Source organism: Rhinoderma darwinii (assembly GCF_050947455.1).
Source record: "Rhinoderma darwinii isolate aRhiDar2 chromosome 2 unlocalized genomic scaffold, aRhiDar2.hap1 SUPER_2_unloc_56, whole genome shotgun sequence".
NCBI classification, from domain to species: Eukaryota; Metazoa; Chordata; class Amphibia; order Anura; family Rhinodermatidae; genus Rhinoderma; species Rhinoderma darwinii.
In genome coordinates this window covers 1,476,312-1,489,639 of record NW_027461725.1, presented here as the reverse complement: position 1 = coordinate 1,489,639, position 13,328 = coordinate 1,476,312, and the positions used below count along the sequence as shown (strand labels likewise).

Here is a 13,328-nt window from a genome sequence, read left to right as displayed (position 1 = left end):
ACTGAGCGCGAACGCTACAGTTAGCATGACCTAATAGTAGGTCATGGAGCGTTAAGGGGATTTAATGTCAATGGCCATTCTAAGCTGAATGTGCCTGCTATCGTCAGATCGCAGAAGTTACACAGCTTAAGGCCTCGCTAGTACTAGTGTGGGAGACTGTCTGGGAATCCGTGGTGCGGTTGACTTTTTATTATGTCGTTTAGATTTTGTTTCACAATCGATTAAAAAGGACTATGGATTAAAGCATTTAATGTCAATGGCCATTCTAAGCTGAATGTCCCTGCTCTCGTCAGAACGCAGAAGTTACACAGCTTAAGCCCTCGCTAGTACCAGTGTGGGAGACTGTCTGGGAATCCGTGGTGCTGTTGAATTTTTATTATGTCGTTTAGATTTTGTTTCACAATCGATTAAAAAGGACTATGGATTAAAGCATTTAATGTCAATGTCCATTCTAAGCTGAATGTGCCTGCTCTCGTCAGATCGCAGAAGTTACACAGCTTAAGACCTCGCTAGTACCAGTGTGGGAGACTGTCTGGGAATCCGTGGTGCGGTTGACTTTTTATTATGTCGTTTAGATTTTGTTTCACAATCGATTAAAAAGGACTATGGATTAAAGCATTTAACGTCAATGGCCATTCTAAGCTGAATGTGCCTGCTCTCGTCAGAACGCAGAAGTTACATAGCTTAAGTCCTCGCTAGTACCAGTGTGGGAGACTGTCTGGGAATCCGTGGTGCGGTTGACTTTTTATTATGTTGTTTAGATTTTGTTTCACAATAGATTAAATAGGACTATGGATTAAGGCGTTTAATGTCAATGGCCATTCTAAGCTGAATGTGCCTGCTCTCGTCAGATCGCAGAAGTTACACAGCTTAAGGCCTCGCTAGTACCAGTGTGGGAGACTGTCTGGGAATCCGTGGTGCGGTTGAGTTTTTATTATGTCGTTTAGATTTTGTTTCACAATCGATTAAAAAGGACTATGGATTAAAGCCTTTAATGTCAATGGCCATTCTAAGCTGAATGTCCCTGCTCTCGTCAGATCGCAGAAGTTACACGGCTTAAGGCCTCGCTGGTACCAGTGTGGGAGACTGTCTGGGAATGCGTGGTGTGGTTGACTTTTTATTATGTTGTTTAGATTTTGTTTCACAATAGATTAAATAGGACTATGGATTAAGGCTTTTAATGTCAATGGCCATTCTAAGCTGAATGTGCCTGCACTCGTCAGATCGCAGAAGTTACACAGCTTAAGGCCTCGCTAGTACCAGTGTGGGAGACTGTCTGGGAATCCGTGGTGCGGTTGACTTTTTATTATGTCGTTTAGATTTTGTTTCACAATCGATTAAAAAGGACTATGGATTAAAGCGTTTAGTGTCAATGGCCATTCTAAGCTGAATGTGCCTTCTCTCGTTAGATCGCAGAAGTTACACAGCTTAACTCCTCGCTAGTACCAGTGTGGGTGACTGTCTGGGAATCCGTAGTGCGGTTGACTTTTTATTATGTCGTTTAGATTTTGTTTCACAATAGATTAAATAGGACTATGGATTAAAGCATTTAATGTCAATGGCCATTCTAAGCTGAATGTGCCTGCTCTCGTCAGATCGCAGAAGTTACACAGCTTAAGGCCTCGCTAGTACCAGTGTGGGAGACTGTCTGGGAATCCGTGGTGCGGTTGACTTTTTATTATTTCGTTTAGATTTTGTTTCACAATAGATTAAATAGGACTATGGATTAAAACATTTAACATCAATGGCCATTCTAAGCTGAATGTGCCTGCTCTCGTCAGATCGCAGAAGTTACACAGCTTAAGGCCTCGCTAGTACCAGTGTGGGAGACTGTCTGGGAATCCGTGGTGCGGTTGACTTTTTATTATGTTGTTTAGATTTTGTTTCACAATAGATTAAATAGGACTATGGATTAAATCATTTAACGTCAATGGCCATTCTAAGCTGAATGTGCCTGCTCTCGTCAGATCGCAGAAGTTACCCAGCTTAAGGCCTCGCTAGTACCAGTGTGCGAGACTGTCTCGGAATCCGTTGTGCGGTTGAATTTTTATTATGTCGTTTAGATTTTGTTTCACAATCGATTAAAAAGGACTATGGATTAAAGCATTTAATGTCAATGGCCATTCTAAGCTGAATGTCCCTGCTCTCGTCAGATCGCAGAAGTTACACAGCTTAAGGCCTCGCTAGTACCAGTGTGGGAGACTGTCTGGGAATCCGTGGTGCTGTTGACTTTTTATTATGTCGTTTAGATTTTGTTTCACAATCGATTAAAAAGGACTATGGATTAAAGCATTTAATGTCAATGGCCATTCTAAGCTGAATGTGCCTGCTCTCGTCAGATCGCAGAAGTTACACAGCTTAAGGCCTCGCTAGTACCAGTGTGGGAGACTGTCTGGGAATCCGTGGTGCGGTTGACTTTTTATTATGTAGTTTAGATTTTGTTTCACAATCGATTAAAAAGGACTATGGATTAAAGCATTTAACGTCAATGGCCATTCTAAGCTGAATGTGCCTGCTCTCGTCAGATCGCAGAAGTTATACAGCTTAAGGCCTCGCTAGTACCAGTGTGGGAGACTGTCTGGGAATCCGTGGTGCGGTTGACTTTTTATTATGTCGTTTAGATTTTGTTTCACAATCGATTAAAAAGGACTATGGATTAAAGCATTTAAAGTCAATGGCCATTCTAAGCTGAATGTGCCTGCTCTCGTTAGATCGCAGAAGTTACACAGCTTAACGCCTCGCTAGTACCAGTGTTGGAGACTGTCTGGGAATCCGTGGTGCGGTTGCCTTTTTATTATGTCGTTTAGATTTTGTTTCACAATAGATTAAATAGGACTATGGATTAAAGCATTTAACGTCAATGGCCATTCTAAGCTGAATGTGCCTGCTCTCGTCCGAACGCAGAAGTTACACAGCTTAAGGCCTCGCTAGTACCAGTGTGGGAGACTGTCTGGGAATCTGTGGTGCGGTTGAGTTTTTATTATGTCGTTTAGATTTTGTTTCACAATCGATTAAAAAGGACTATGGATTAAAGCATTTAATGTCAATGGCCATTCTAAGCTGAAAGTCCCTGCTCTCGTCAGATCGCAGAAGTTACACAGCTTAAGGCCTCGCTGGTACCAGTGTGGGAGACTGTCTGGGAATGCGTGGTGCGGTTGACTTTTTATTATGTTGTTTAGATTTTGTTTCACAATAGACTAAATAGGACTATGGATTAAGGCTTTTAATGTCAATGGCCATTCTAAGCTGAATGTCCCTGCTCTCGTCAGATCGCAGAAGTTACACAGCTTAAGGCCTCGCTAGTACCAGTGTGGGAGACTGTCTGGGAATCCGTGGTGCTGTTGACTTTTTATTATGTCGTTTAGATTTTGTTTCACAATCGATTAAAAAGGACTATGGATTAAAGCATTTAATGTCAATGGCCATTCTAAGCTGAATGTGCCTGCTCTCGTCAGATCGCAGAAGTTACACAGCTTAAGGCCTCGCTAGTACCAGTGTGGGAGACTGTCTGGGAATCCGTGGTGCGGTTGACTTTCTATTATGTCGTTTAGATTTTGTTTCACAATCGATTAAAAAGGACTATGGATTAAAGCATTTAACGTCAATGGCCATTCTAAGCTGAATGTGCCTGCTCTCGTCAGATCGCAGAAGTTATACAGCTTAAGGCCTCGCTAGTACCAGTGTGGGAGACTGTCTGCGAATCCGTGGTGCGGTTGACTTTTTATTATGTCGTTTAGATTTTGTTTCACAATCGATTAAAAAGGACTATGGATTAAAGCATTTAAAGTCAATGGCCATTCTAAGCTGAATGTGCCTGCTCTCGTTAGATCGCAGAAGTTACACAGCTTAACGCCTCGCTAGTACCAGTGTGGGAGACTGTCTGGGAATCCGTGGTGCGGTTGCCTTTTTATTATGTCGTTTAGATTTTGTTTCACAATAGATTAAATAGGACTATGGATTAAAGCATTTAACGTCAATGGCCATTCTAAGCTGAATGTGCCTGCTCTCGTCCGAACGCAGAAGTTACACAGCTTAAGGCCTCGCTAGTACCAGTGTGGGAGACTGTCTGGGAATCTGTGGTGCGGTTGAGTTTTTATTATGTCGTTTAGATTTTGTTTCACAATCGATTAAAAAGGACTATGGATTAAAGCATTTAATGTCAATGGCCATTCTAAGCTGAAAGTCCCTGCTCTCGTCAGATCGCAGAAGTTACACAGCTTAAGGCCTCGCTGGTACCAGTGTGGGAGACTGTCTGGGAATGCGTGGTGCGGTTGACTTTTTATTATGTTGTTTAGATTTTGTTTCACAATAGACTAAATAGGACTATGGATTAAGGCTTTTAATGTCAATGGCCATTCTAAGCTGAATGTGCCTGCCCTCATCAGATCGCAGAAGTTACACAGCTTAAGGCCTCGCTAGTACCAGTGTGGGAGACTGTCTGGGAATCCGTGGTGCGGTTGACTTTTTATTATGTCGTTTAGATTTTGTTTCACAATCGATTAAAAAAGACTATGGATTAAAGCATTTAATGTCAACGGCCATTCTAAGCTGAATGTGCCTGCTCTCGTTAGATCGCAGAAGTTACACAGCTTAACGCCTCGCTAGTACCAGTGTGGGTGACTGTCTGGGAATCCGTGGTGCGGTTGACTTTTTATTATGTCGTTTAGATTTTGTTTCACAATAGATTAAATAGGACTATGGATTAAAGCATTTAACGTCAATGGCCATTCTAAGCTGAATGTGCCTGCTCTCGTCAGATCGCAGAAGTTACACAGCTTAAGGCCTCGCTAGTACCAGTGTGGGAGACTGTCTGGGAATCCGTGGAGCGGTTGAATTTTTATTATGTCGTTTAGATTTTGTTTCACAATTGATTAAAAAGGACTATGGATTAAAGCATTTAATGTCAATGGCCATTCTAAGCTGAATGTGCCTGCTCTCGTCAGAACGCAGAAGTTACATAGCTTAAGGCCTCGCTAGTACCAGTGTGGAAGACTGTCTGGGAATCCGTGGTGCGGTTGACTTTTTATTATGTTGTTTAGATTTTGTTTCACAATAGATTAAATAGGACTATGGATTAAGGCTTTTAATGTCAATGGCCATTCTAAGCTGAATGTGCCTGCTCTCGTCAGATCGCAGAAGTTACACAGCTTAAGGCCTCGCTAGTACCAGTGTGGGAGACTGTCTGGGAATCCGTGGTGTGGTTGACTTTTTATTATGTCGTTTAGATTTTGTTTCACAATCGATTAAAAAGGACTATGGATTAAAGCATTTAATGTCAATGGCCATTCTAAGCTGAATGTGCATGCTCTCGTTAGATCGCAGAAGTTAAACAGCTTAACGCCTCGCTAGTACCAGTGTGGGAGATTGTCTGGGAATCCGTGGTGCGGTTGACTTTTTATTATTTCGTTTAGATTTTGTTTCACAATAGATTAAATAGGACTATGGATTAAAACATTTAACATCAATGGCCATTCTAAGCTGAATGTGCCTGCTCTCGTCAGATCGCAGAAGTTACACAGCTTAAGGCCTCGCTAGTACCAGTGTGGGAGACTGTCTGGGAATCCGTGGTGCGGTTGAATTTTTATTATGTCGTTTAGATTTTGTTTCACAATCGATTAAAAAGGACTATGGATTAAAGCATTTAATGTCAATGGCCATTCTAAGCTGAATGTCCCTGCTCTCGTCAGATCGCAGAAGTTACACAGCTTAAGGCCTCTCTAGTACCAGTGTGGGAGACTGTCTGGGAATCCGTGGTGCGGTTGACATTTTATTATGTCGTTTAGATTTTGTTTCACAATCGATTAAAAAGGACTATGGATTAAAGCATTTAATGTCAATGGCCATTCTAAGCTGAATGTGCCTGCTCTCGTCAGATCGCAGAAGTTACACAGCTTAAGGCCTCGCTAGTACCAGTGTGGGAGACTGTCTGGGAATCCGTGGTGCGGTTGACTTTTTATTATGTCGTTTAGATTTTGTTTCACAATAGATTAAAAAGGACTATGGATTAAAGCATTTAATGTCAATGGCCATTCTAAGCTGAATGTGCCTGCTCTCGTCAGATCGCAGAAGTTACACAGCTTAAGGCCTCGCTAGTACCAGTGTGGGAGACTGTCTGGGAATCCGTGGTGCGGTTGACTTCTTATTATGTCGTTTAGATTATGTTTCACAATAGATTAAATAGGACTATGGATTAAAGCATTTAACGTCAATAGCCATTCTAAGCTGAATGTGCCTGCTCTCGTCAGAACGCAGAAGTTACACAGCTTAAGGCCTCGCTAGTACCAGTGTGGGAGACTGTCTGGGAATCCGTGGTGTGGTTGAATTTTATTATGTCGTTTAGATTTTGTTTCACAATCGATTAAAAAGGACTATGGATTAAAGCCTTTAATGTCAATGGCCATTCTAAACTGAAAGTCCCTGCTCTCGTCAGATCGCAGAAGTTACACAGCTTAAGGCCTCGCTAGTACCAGTGTGGGAGACTGTCTGGGAATCCGTGGTGCGGTTGACTTTTTATTATGTTGTTTAGATTTTGTTTCACAATCGATTAAAAAGGACTATGGATTAAAGCCTTTAATGTCAATGGCCATTCTAAGCTGAATGTCCCTGCTCTCGTCAGATCGCAGAAGTTACACAGCTTAAGGCCTCGCTGGTACCAGTGTGGGAGACTGTCTGGGAATGCGTGGTGCGGTTGACTTTTTATTATGTTGTTTAGATTTTGTTTCACAATAGATTAAATAGGACTATGGATTAAGGCTTTTAATGTCAATGGCCATTCTAAGCTGAATGTGCCTGCACTCGTCAGATCGCAGAAGTTACACAGCTTAAGGCCTCGCTAGTACCAGTGTAGGAGACTGTCTGGGAATCCGTGGTGCGGTTGACTTTTTATTATGTCGTTTAGATTTTGTTTCACAATCGATTAAAAAGGACTATGGATTAAAGCGTTTAGTGTCAATGGCCATTCTAAGCTGAATGTGCCTTCTTTCGTTAGATCGCAGAAGTTACACAGCTTAACGCCTCGCTAGTACCAGTGTGGGTGACTGTCTGGGAATCCGTGGTGCGGTTGACTTTTTATTATGTCGTTTAGATTTTGTTTCACAATAGATTAAATAGGACTATGGATTAAAGCATTTAACGTCAATGGCCATTCTAAGCTGAATGTGCCTGCTCTCGTCAGATCGCAGAAGTTACACAGCTTAAGGCCTCGCTAGTACCAGTGTGGGAGACTGTCTGGGAATCCGTGGTGCGGTTGACTTTTTATTATGTTGTTTAGATTTTGTTTCACATTAGATTAAATAGGACTATGGATTAAGGCTTTTAATGTCAATGGCCATTCTAAGCTGAATGTGCCTGCTCTCGTCAGATCGCAGAAGTTACACAGCTTAAGGCCTAGCTAGTACCAGTGTGGGAGACTGTCTGGGAATCCGTGGTGCGGTTGACTTTTTATTATTTCGTTTAGATTTTGTTTCACAATAGATTAAATAGGACTATGGATTAAAACATTTAACATCAATGGCCATTCTAAGCTGAATGTGCCTGCTCTCGTCAGATCGCAGAAGTTACACAGCTTAAGGCCTCGCTAGTACCAGTGTGGGAGACTGTCTGGGAATCCGTGGTGCGGTTGACTTTTTATTATGTTGTTTAGATTTTGTTTCACAATAGATTAAATAGGACTATGGATTAAATCATTTAACGTCAATGGCCATTCTAAGCTGAATGTGCCTGCTCTCGTCAGATCGCAGAAGTTACCCAGCTTAAGGCCTCGCTAGTACCAGTGTGCGAGACTGTCTCGGAATCCGTTGTGCGGTTGAATTTTTATTATGTCGTTTAGATTTTGTTTCACAATTGATTAAAAAGGACTATGGATTAAAGCATTTAATGTCAATGGCCATTCTAAGCTGAATGTGCCTGCTCTCGTCAGATCGCAGAAGTTACACAGCTTAAGGCCTCGCTAGTACCAGTGTAGGAGACTGTCTGGGAATCCGTGGTGCGGTTGACTTTTTATTATGTCGTTTAGATTTTGTTTCACAATCGATTAAAAAGGACTATGGATTAAAGCATTTAACGTCAATGGCCATTCTAAGCTGAATGTGCCTGCTCTCGTCAGATCGCAGAAGTTATACAGCTTAAGGCCTCGCTAGTACCAGTGTGGGAGACTGTCTGGGAATCCGTGGTGCGGTTGACTTTTTATTATGTCGTTTAGATTTTGTTTCACAATCGATTAAAAAGGACTATGGATTAAAGCATTTAAAGTCAATGGCCATTCTAAGCTGAATGTGCCTGCTCTCGTTAGATCGCAGAAGTTACACAGCTTAACGCCTCGCTAGTACCAGTGTGGGAGACTGTCTGGGAATCCGTGGTGCGGTTGCCTTTTTATTATGTCGTTTAGATTTTGTTTCACAATAGATTAAATAGGACTATGGATTAAAGCATTTAACGTCAATGGCCATTCTAAGCTGAATGTGCCTGCTCTCGTCCGAACGCAGAAGTTACACAGCTTAAGGCCTCGCTAGTACCAGTGTGGGAGACTGTCTGGGAATCTGTGGTGCGGTTGTGTTTTTATTATGTCGTTTAGATTTTGTTTCACAATCGATTAAAAAGGACTATGGATTAAAGCATTTAATGTCAATGGCCATTCTAAGCTGAAAGTCCCTGCTCTCGTCAGATCGCAGAAGTTACACAGCTTAAGGCCTCGCTGGTACCAGTGTGGGAGACTGTCTGGGAATGCGTGGTGCGGTTGACTTTTTATTATGTTGTTTAGATTTTGTTTCACAATAGACTAAATAGGACTATGGATTAAGGCTTTTAATGTCAATGGCCATTCTAAGCTGAATGTCCCTGCTCTCGTCAGATCGCAGAAGTTACACAGCTTAAGGCCTCGCTAGTACCAGTGTGGGAGACTGTCTGGGAATCCGTGGTGCTGTTGACTTTTTATTATGTCGTTTAGATTTTGTTTCACAATCGATTAAAAAGGACTATGGATTAAAGCATTTAATGTCAATGGCCATTCTAAGCTGAATGTGCCTGCTCTCGTCAGATCGCAGAAGTTACACAGCTTAAGGCCTCGCTAGTACCAGTGTGGGAGACTGTCTGGGAATCCGTGGTGCGGTTGACTTTTTATTATGTCGTTTAGATTTTGTTTCACAATCGATTAAAAAGGACTATGGATTAAAGCATTTAAAGTCAATGGCCATTCTAAGCTGAATGTGCCTGCTCTCGTTAGATCGCAGAAGTTACACAGCTTAACGCCTCGCTAGTACCAGTGTGGGAGACTGTCTGGGAATCCGTGGTGCGGTTGCCTTTTTATTATGTCGTTTAGATTTTGTTTCACAATAGATTAAATAGGACTATGGATTAAAGCATTTAACGTCAATGGCCATTCTAAGCTGAATGTGTCTGCTCTCGTCCGAACGCAGAAGTTACACAGCTTAAGGCCTCGCTAGTACCAGTGTGGGAGACTGTCTGGGAATCTGTGGTGCGGTTGAGTTTTTATTATGTCGTTTAGATTTTGTTTCACAATCGATTAAAAAGGACTATGGATTAAAGCATTTAATGTCAATGGCCATTCTAAGCTGAAAGTCCCTGCTCTCGTCAGATCGCAGAAGTTACACAGCTTAAGGCCTCGCTGGTACCAGTGTGGGAGACTGTCTGGGAATGCGTGGTGCGGTTGACTTTTTATTATGTTGTTTAGATTTTGTTTCACAATAGACTAAATAGGACTATGGATTAAGGCTTTTAATGTCAATGGCCATTCTAAGCTGAATGTGCCTGCTCTCATCAGATCGCAGAAGTTACACAGCTTAAGGCCTCGCTAGTACCAGTGTGGGAGACTGTCTGGGAATCCGTGGTGCGGTTGACTTTTTATTATGTCGTTTAGATTTTGTTTCACAATCGATTAAAAAAGACTATGGATTAAAGCATTTAATGTCAACGGCCATTCTAAGCTGAATGTGCCTGCTCTCGTTAGATCGCAGAAGTTACACAGCTTAACGCCTCGCTAGTACCAGTGTGGGTGACTGTCTGGGAATCCGTGGTGCGGTTGACTTTTTATTATGTCGTTTAGATTTTGTTTCACAATAGATTAAATAGGACTATGGATTAAAGCATTTAACGTCAATGGCCATTCTAAGCTGAATGTGCCTGCTCTCGTCAGATCGCAGAAGTTACACAGCTTAAGGCCTCGCTATTACCAGTGTGGGAGACTGTCTGGGAATCCGTGGAGCGGTTGAATTTTTATTATGTCGTTTAGATTTTGTTTCACAATCGATTAAAAAGGACTATGGATTAAAGCATTTAATGTCAATGGCCATTCTAAGCTGAATGTGCCTGCTCTCGTCAGATCGCAGAAGTTACACCGCTTAAGGCCTCGCTAGTACCAGTGTGGGAGACTGTCTGGGAATCCGTGGTGCGGTTAACTTTTTATTATGTCGTTTAGATTTTGTTTCACAATTGATTAAAAAGGACTATGGATTAAAGCATTTAATGTCAATGGCCATTCTAAGCTGAATGTGCCTGCTCTCGTCAGAACGCAGAAGTTACATAGCTTAAGGCCTCGCTAGTACCAGTGTGGAAGACTGTCTGGGAATCCGTGGTGCGGTTGACTTTTTATTATGTTGTTTAGATTTTGTTTCACAATAGATTAAATAGGACTATGGATTAAGGCTTTTAATGTCAATGGCCATTCTAAGCTGAATGTGCCTGCTCTCGTCAGATCGCAGAAGTTACACAGCTTAAGGCCTCGCTAGTACCAGTGTGGGAGACTGTCTGGGAATCCGTGGTGCGGTTGACTTTTTATTATGTCGTTTAGATTTTGTTTCACAATCGATTAAAAAGGACTATGGATTAAAGCATTTAATGTCAATGGCCATTCTAAGCTGAATGTGCATGCTCTCGTTAGATCGCAGAAGTTAAACAGCTTAACGCCTCGCTAGTACCAGTGTGGGAGATTGTCTGGGAATCCGTGGTGCGGTTGACTTTTTATTATTTCGTTTAGATTTTGTTTCACAATAGATTAAATAGGACTATGGATTAAAACATTTAACGTCAATGGCCATTCTAAGCTGAATGTGCCTGCTCTCGTCAGATCGCAGAAGTTACACAGCTTAAGTCCTCGCTAGTACCAGTGTGGGAGACTGTCTGGGAATCCGTGGTGCGGTTGAATTTTTATTATGTCGTTTAGATTTTGTTTCACAATCGATTAAAAAGGACTATGGATTAAAGCATTTAATGTCAATGGCCATTCTAAGCTGAATGTCCCTGCTCTCGTCAGATCGCAGAAGTTACACAGCTTAAGGCCTCTCTAGTACCAGTGTGGGAGACTGTCTGGGAATCCGTGGTGCGGTTGCCATTTTATTATGTCGTTTAGATTTTGTTTCACAATCGATTAAAAAGGACTATGGATTAAAGCATTTAATGTCAATGGCCATTCTAAGCTGAATGTGCCTGCTCTCGTCAGATCGCAGAAGTTACACAGCTTAAGGCCTCGCTAGTACCAGTGTGGGAGACTGTCTGGGAATCCGTGGTGCGGTTGACTTTTTATTATGTCGTTTAGATTTTGTTTCACAATAGATTAAAAAGGACTATGGATTAAAGCATTTAATGTCAATGGCAATTCTAAGCTGAATGTGCCTGCTCTCGTCAGATCGCAGAAGTTACACAGCTTAAGGCCTCGCTAGTACCAGTGTGGGAGACTGTCTGGGAATCCGTGGTGCGGTTGACTTCTTATTATGTCGTTTAGATTATGTTTCACAATAGATTAAATAGGACTATGGATTAAAGCATTTAACGTCAATAGCCATTCTAAGCTGAATGTGCCTGCTCTCGTCAGAACGCAGAAGTTACACAGCTTAAGGCCTCGCTAGTACCAGTGTGGGAGACTGTCTGGGAATCCGTGGTGTGGTTGAATTTTATTATGTCGTTTAGATTTTGTTTCACAATCGATTAAAAAGGACTATGGATTAAAGCCTTTAATGTCAATGGCCATTCTAAACTGAAAGTCCCTGCTCTCGTCAGATCGCAGAAGTTACACAGCTTAAGGCCTCGCTAGTACCAGTGTGGGAGACTGTCTGGGAATCCGTGGTGCGGTTGACTTTTTATTATGTCGTTTAGATTTTGTTTCACAATCGATTAAAAAGGACTATGAATTAAAGCATTTAATGTCAATGGCCATTCTAAGCTGAATGTGCCTGCTCTCGTTAGATCGCAGAAGTTACACAGCTTAACGCCTCGCTAGTACCAGTGTGGGAGACTGTCTGGGAATCCGTGGTGCGGTTGACTTTTTATTATGTCGTTTAGATTTTGTTTCACAATAGATTAAATAGGACTATGGATTAAAGCATTTAAAGTCAATGGCCATTCTAAGCTGAATGTGCCTGCTCTCGTCAGATCGCAGAAGTTACACAGCTTAACGCCTCGCTAGTACCAGTGTGGGAGACTGTCTGGGAATCCGTGGTGCGGTTGAATTTTTATTATGTCGTTTAGATTTTGTTTCACAATCGATTAAAAAGGACTATGGATTAAAGCATTTAATGTCAATGGCCATTCTAAGCTGAATGTGCCTGCTCTCGTCAGATCGCAGAAGTTACACAGCTTAAGGCCTCGCTAGTACCAGTGTGGGAGACTGTCTGGGAATCCGTGGTGGGGTTGACTTTTTATTATGTCGTTTAGATTTTGTTTCACAATAGATTAAATAGGACTATGGATTAAAGCATTTAATGTCAATGGCCATTCTAAGCTGAATGTGCCTGCTCTCGTCAGATCGCAGAAGTTACACAGCTTAAGGCCTCGCTCGTACCAGTGTGGGAGACTGTCTGGGAATCCGTGGTGCGGTTGACTTTTTATTATGTCGTTTAGATTTTGTTTCACAATCGATTAAAAAGGACTATGGATTAAAGCATTTAATGTCAATGGCCATTCTAAGCTGAATGTCCCTGCTCTCGTCAGATCGCAGAAGTTACACAGCTTAAGGCCTCGCTAGTACCAGTGTGGGAGACTGTCTGGGAATCCGTGGTGCGGTTGACTTTTTATTATGTCGTTTAGATTTTGTTTCACAATCGATTAAAAAGGACTATGGATTAAAGCATTTAATGTCAATGGCCATTCTAAGCTGAATGTGCCTGCTCTCGTCAGATCGCAGAAGTTACACAGCTTAAGGCCTCGCTAGTACCAGTGTGGGAGACTGTCTGGGAATCCGTGGTGCGGTTGACTTTTTATTATGTCGTTTAGATTTTGTTTCACAATCGATTAAAAATAATCATAAACTAAAGCTTTAAAAGCTAATGGCCATTCTTAGCTGAAATGTGCCTTTTCTCGTCAAATCGCAGATGAATAAC

At 41.9% G+C, this 13,328-nt stretch overlaps 66 pseudogenes; all 66 read left to right on the top strand.

Annotated features, from left to right (window-relative positions):
* The first annotated feature begins 66 nt into the window (after nucleotides 1–66).
* Nucleotides 67–185, top strand: LOC142681442 (5S ribosomal RNA; annotated as a pseudogene).
* A 67-nt stretch (nucleotides 186–252) lies between these two features.
* Nucleotides 253–371, top strand: LOC142681332 (5S ribosomal RNA; annotated as a pseudogene).
* Nucleotides 372–438: 67 nt separating this feature from the next.
* Nucleotides 439–557, top strand: LOC142680085 (5S ribosomal RNA; annotated as a pseudogene).
* Nucleotides 558–624: 67 nt separating this feature from the next.
* LOC142681413 (5S ribosomal RNA) lies at nucleotides 625–743 on the top strand (annotated as a pseudogene).
* Nucleotides 744–810: 67 nt separating this feature from the next.
* LOC142681292 (5S ribosomal RNA) lies at nucleotides 811–929 on the top strand (annotated as a pseudogene).
* A 67-nt stretch (nucleotides 930–996) lies between these two features.
* Nucleotides 997–1,115, top strand: LOC142680194 (5S ribosomal RNA; annotated as a pseudogene).
* Nucleotides 1,116–1,182: 67 nt separating this feature from the next.
* On the top strand, nucleotides 1,183–1,301 carry LOC142681189 (5S ribosomal RNA; annotated as a pseudogene).
* A 253-nt stretch (nucleotides 1,302–1,554) lies between these two features.
* LOC142680226 (5S ribosomal RNA) lies at nucleotides 1,555–1,673 on the top strand (annotated as a pseudogene).
* A 67-nt stretch (nucleotides 1,674–1,740) lies between these two features.
* Nucleotides 1,741–1,859, top strand: LOC142681174 (5S ribosomal RNA; annotated as a pseudogene).
* Nucleotides 1,860–2,112: 253 nt separating this feature from the next.
* LOC142680355 (5S ribosomal RNA) lies at nucleotides 2,113–2,231 on the top strand (annotated as a pseudogene).
* A 67-nt stretch (nucleotides 2,232–2,298) lies between these two features.
* LOC142680214 (5S ribosomal RNA) lies at nucleotides 2,299–2,417 on the top strand (annotated as a pseudogene).
* Nucleotides 2,418–2,484: 67 nt separating this feature from the next.
* LOC142680055 (5S ribosomal RNA) lies at nucleotides 2,485–2,603 on the top strand (annotated as a pseudogene).
* Nucleotides 2,604–2,856: 253 nt separating this feature from the next.
* Nucleotides 2,857–2,975, top strand: LOC142681286 (5S ribosomal RNA; annotated as a pseudogene).
* Nucleotides 2,976–3,042: 67 nt separating this feature from the next.
* On the top strand, nucleotides 3,043–3,161 carry LOC142681305 (5S ribosomal RNA; annotated as a pseudogene).
* A 67-nt stretch (nucleotides 3,162–3,228) lies between these two features.
* On the top strand, nucleotides 3,229–3,347 carry LOC142680233 (5S ribosomal RNA; annotated as a pseudogene).
* A 67-nt stretch (nucleotides 3,348–3,414) lies between these two features.
* On the top strand, nucleotides 3,415–3,533 carry LOC142680202 (5S ribosomal RNA; annotated as a pseudogene).
* A 67-nt stretch (nucleotides 3,534–3,600) lies between these two features.
* Nucleotides 3,601–3,719, top strand: LOC142681291 (5S ribosomal RNA; annotated as a pseudogene).
* Nucleotides 3,720–3,786: 67 nt separating this feature from the next.
* On the top strand, nucleotides 3,787–3,905 carry LOC142680274 (5S ribosomal RNA; annotated as a pseudogene).
* A 67-nt stretch (nucleotides 3,906–3,972) lies between these two features.
* LOC142681285 (5S ribosomal RNA) lies at nucleotides 3,973–4,091 on the top strand (annotated as a pseudogene).
* Nucleotides 4,092–4,158: 67 nt separating this feature from the next.
* On the top strand, nucleotides 4,159–4,277 carry LOC142681304 (5S ribosomal RNA; annotated as a pseudogene).
* Nucleotides 4,278–4,344: 67 nt separating this feature from the next.
* LOC142681166 (5S ribosomal RNA) lies at nucleotides 4,345–4,463 on the top strand (annotated as a pseudogene).
* Nucleotides 4,464–4,530: 67 nt separating this feature from the next.
* Nucleotides 4,531–4,649, top strand: LOC142681391 (5S ribosomal RNA; annotated as a pseudogene).
* Nucleotides 4,650–4,716: 67 nt separating this feature from the next.
* Nucleotides 4,717–4,835, top strand: LOC142680081 (5S ribosomal RNA; annotated as a pseudogene).
* Nucleotides 4,836–4,902: 67 nt separating this feature from the next.
* LOC142681349 (5S ribosomal RNA) lies at nucleotides 4,903–5,021 on the top strand (annotated as a pseudogene).
* A 67-nt stretch (nucleotides 5,022–5,088) lies between these two features.
* On the top strand, nucleotides 5,089–5,207 carry LOC142681133 (5S ribosomal RNA; annotated as a pseudogene).
* A 67-nt stretch (nucleotides 5,208–5,274) lies between these two features.
* Nucleotides 5,275–5,393, top strand: LOC142680253 (5S ribosomal RNA; annotated as a pseudogene).
* Nucleotides 5,394–5,460: 67 nt separating this feature from the next.
* On the top strand, nucleotides 5,461–5,579 carry LOC142681218 (5S ribosomal RNA; annotated as a pseudogene).
* A 67-nt stretch (nucleotides 5,580–5,646) lies between these two features.
* Nucleotides 5,647–5,765, top strand: LOC142681347 (5S ribosomal RNA; annotated as a pseudogene).
* Nucleotides 5,766–5,832: 67 nt separating this feature from the next.
* LOC142680190 (5S ribosomal RNA) lies at nucleotides 5,833–5,951 on the top strand (annotated as a pseudogene).
* Nucleotides 5,952–6,018: 67 nt separating this feature from the next.
* On the top strand, nucleotides 6,019–6,137 carry LOC142680178 (5S ribosomal RNA; annotated as a pseudogene).
* A 67-nt stretch (nucleotides 6,138–6,204) lies between these two features.
* LOC142681385 (5S ribosomal RNA) lies at nucleotides 6,205–6,323 on the top strand (annotated as a pseudogene).
* A 66-nt stretch (nucleotides 6,324–6,389) lies between these two features.
* Nucleotides 6,390–6,508, top strand: LOC142681249 (5S ribosomal RNA; annotated as a pseudogene).
* Nucleotides 6,509–6,575: 67 nt separating this feature from the next.
* Nucleotides 6,576–6,694, top strand: LOC142681376 (5S ribosomal RNA; annotated as a pseudogene).
* Nucleotides 6,695–6,761: 67 nt separating this feature from the next.
* Nucleotides 6,762–6,880, top strand: LOC142681120 (5S ribosomal RNA; annotated as a pseudogene).
* Nucleotides 6,881–7,133: 253 nt separating this feature from the next.
* On the top strand, nucleotides 7,134–7,252 carry LOC142680165 (5S ribosomal RNA; annotated as a pseudogene).
* Nucleotides 7,253–7,319: 67 nt separating this feature from the next.
* Nucleotides 7,320–7,438, top strand: LOC142681242 (5S ribosomal RNA; annotated as a pseudogene).
* Nucleotides 7,439–7,505: 67 nt separating this feature from the next.
* Nucleotides 7,506–7,624, top strand: LOC142681173 (5S ribosomal RNA; annotated as a pseudogene).
* A 253-nt stretch (nucleotides 7,625–7,877) lies between these two features.
* On the top strand, nucleotides 7,878–7,996 carry LOC142681208 (5S ribosomal RNA; annotated as a pseudogene).
* A 67-nt stretch (nucleotides 7,997–8,063) lies between these two features.
* On the top strand, nucleotides 8,064–8,182 carry LOC142681465 (5S ribosomal RNA; annotated as a pseudogene).
* Nucleotides 8,183–8,249: 67 nt separating this feature from the next.
* LOC142680273 (5S ribosomal RNA) lies at nucleotides 8,250–8,368 on the top strand (annotated as a pseudogene).
* A 67-nt stretch (nucleotides 8,369–8,435) lies between these two features.
* Nucleotides 8,436–8,554, top strand: LOC142681460 (5S ribosomal RNA; annotated as a pseudogene).
* A 67-nt stretch (nucleotides 8,555–8,621) lies between these two features.
* LOC142681303 (5S ribosomal RNA) lies at nucleotides 8,622–8,740 on the top strand (annotated as a pseudogene).
* A 67-nt stretch (nucleotides 8,741–8,807) lies between these two features.
* On the top strand, nucleotides 8,808–8,926 carry LOC142680110 (5S ribosomal RNA; annotated as a pseudogene).
* A 67-nt stretch (nucleotides 8,927–8,993) lies between these two features.
* Nucleotides 8,994–9,112, top strand: LOC142680153 (5S ribosomal RNA; annotated as a pseudogene).
* Nucleotides 9,113–9,179: 67 nt separating this feature from the next.
* On the top strand, nucleotides 9,180–9,298 carry LOC142680272 (5S ribosomal RNA; annotated as a pseudogene).
* A 67-nt stretch (nucleotides 9,299–9,365) lies between these two features.
* LOC142680134 (5S ribosomal RNA) lies at nucleotides 9,366–9,484 on the top strand (annotated as a pseudogene).
* Nucleotides 9,485–9,551: 67 nt separating this feature from the next.
* On the top strand, nucleotides 9,552–9,670 carry LOC142681302 (5S ribosomal RNA; annotated as a pseudogene).
* A 67-nt stretch (nucleotides 9,671–9,737) lies between these two features.
* On the top strand, nucleotides 9,738–9,856 carry LOC142681172 (5S ribosomal RNA; annotated as a pseudogene).
* Nucleotides 9,857–9,923: 67 nt separating this feature from the next.
* LOC142681389 (5S ribosomal RNA) lies at nucleotides 9,924–10,042 on the top strand (annotated as a pseudogene).
* A 67-nt stretch (nucleotides 10,043–10,109) lies between these two features.
* On the top strand, nucleotides 10,110–10,228 carry LOC142680346 (5S ribosomal RNA; annotated as a pseudogene).
* Nucleotides 10,229–10,295: 67 nt separating this feature from the next.
* On the top strand, nucleotides 10,296–10,414 carry LOC142680156 (5S ribosomal RNA; annotated as a pseudogene).
* A 67-nt stretch (nucleotides 10,415–10,481) lies between these two features.
* LOC142681348 (5S ribosomal RNA) lies at nucleotides 10,482–10,600 on the top strand (annotated as a pseudogene).
* Nucleotides 10,601–10,667: 67 nt separating this feature from the next.
* On the top strand, nucleotides 10,668–10,786 carry LOC142680141 (5S ribosomal RNA; annotated as a pseudogene).
* A 67-nt stretch (nucleotides 10,787–10,853) lies between these two features.
* On the top strand, nucleotides 10,854–10,972 carry LOC142680252 (5S ribosomal RNA; annotated as a pseudogene).
* A 67-nt stretch (nucleotides 10,973–11,039) lies between these two features.
* Nucleotides 11,040–11,158, top strand: LOC142680158 (5S ribosomal RNA; annotated as a pseudogene).
* A 67-nt stretch (nucleotides 11,159–11,225) lies between these two features.
* LOC142680112 (5S ribosomal RNA) lies at nucleotides 11,226–11,344 on the top strand (annotated as a pseudogene).
* Nucleotides 11,345–11,411: 67 nt separating this feature from the next.
* On the top strand, nucleotides 11,412–11,530 carry LOC142680129 (5S ribosomal RNA; annotated as a pseudogene).
* Nucleotides 11,531–11,597: 67 nt separating this feature from the next.
* On the top strand, nucleotides 11,598–11,716 carry LOC142681144 (5S ribosomal RNA; annotated as a pseudogene).
* Nucleotides 11,717–11,783: 67 nt separating this feature from the next.
* Nucleotides 11,784–11,902, top strand: LOC142681384 (5S ribosomal RNA; annotated as a pseudogene).
* A 66-nt stretch (nucleotides 11,903–11,968) lies between these two features.
* On the top strand, nucleotides 11,969–12,087 carry LOC142681248 (5S ribosomal RNA; annotated as a pseudogene).
* Nucleotides 12,088–12,154: 67 nt separating this feature from the next.
* LOC142680139 (5S ribosomal RNA) lies at nucleotides 12,155–12,273 on the top strand (annotated as a pseudogene).
* A 67-nt stretch (nucleotides 12,274–12,340) lies between these two features.
* On the top strand, nucleotides 12,341–12,459 carry LOC142680280 (5S ribosomal RNA; annotated as a pseudogene).
* A 67-nt stretch (nucleotides 12,460–12,526) lies between these two features.
* On the top strand, nucleotides 12,527–12,645 carry LOC142681395 (5S ribosomal RNA; annotated as a pseudogene).
* A 67-nt stretch (nucleotides 12,646–12,712) lies between these two features.
* On the top strand, nucleotides 12,713–12,831 carry LOC142681214 (5S ribosomal RNA; annotated as a pseudogene).
* Nucleotides 12,832–12,898: 67 nt separating this feature from the next.
* On the top strand, nucleotides 12,899–13,017 carry LOC142681047 (5S ribosomal RNA; annotated as a pseudogene).
* A 67-nt stretch (nucleotides 13,018–13,084) lies between these two features.
* LOC142680117 (5S ribosomal RNA) lies at nucleotides 13,085–13,203 on the top strand (annotated as a pseudogene).
* The last annotated feature ends 125 nt before the right edge of the window (nucleotides 13,204–13,328 follow it).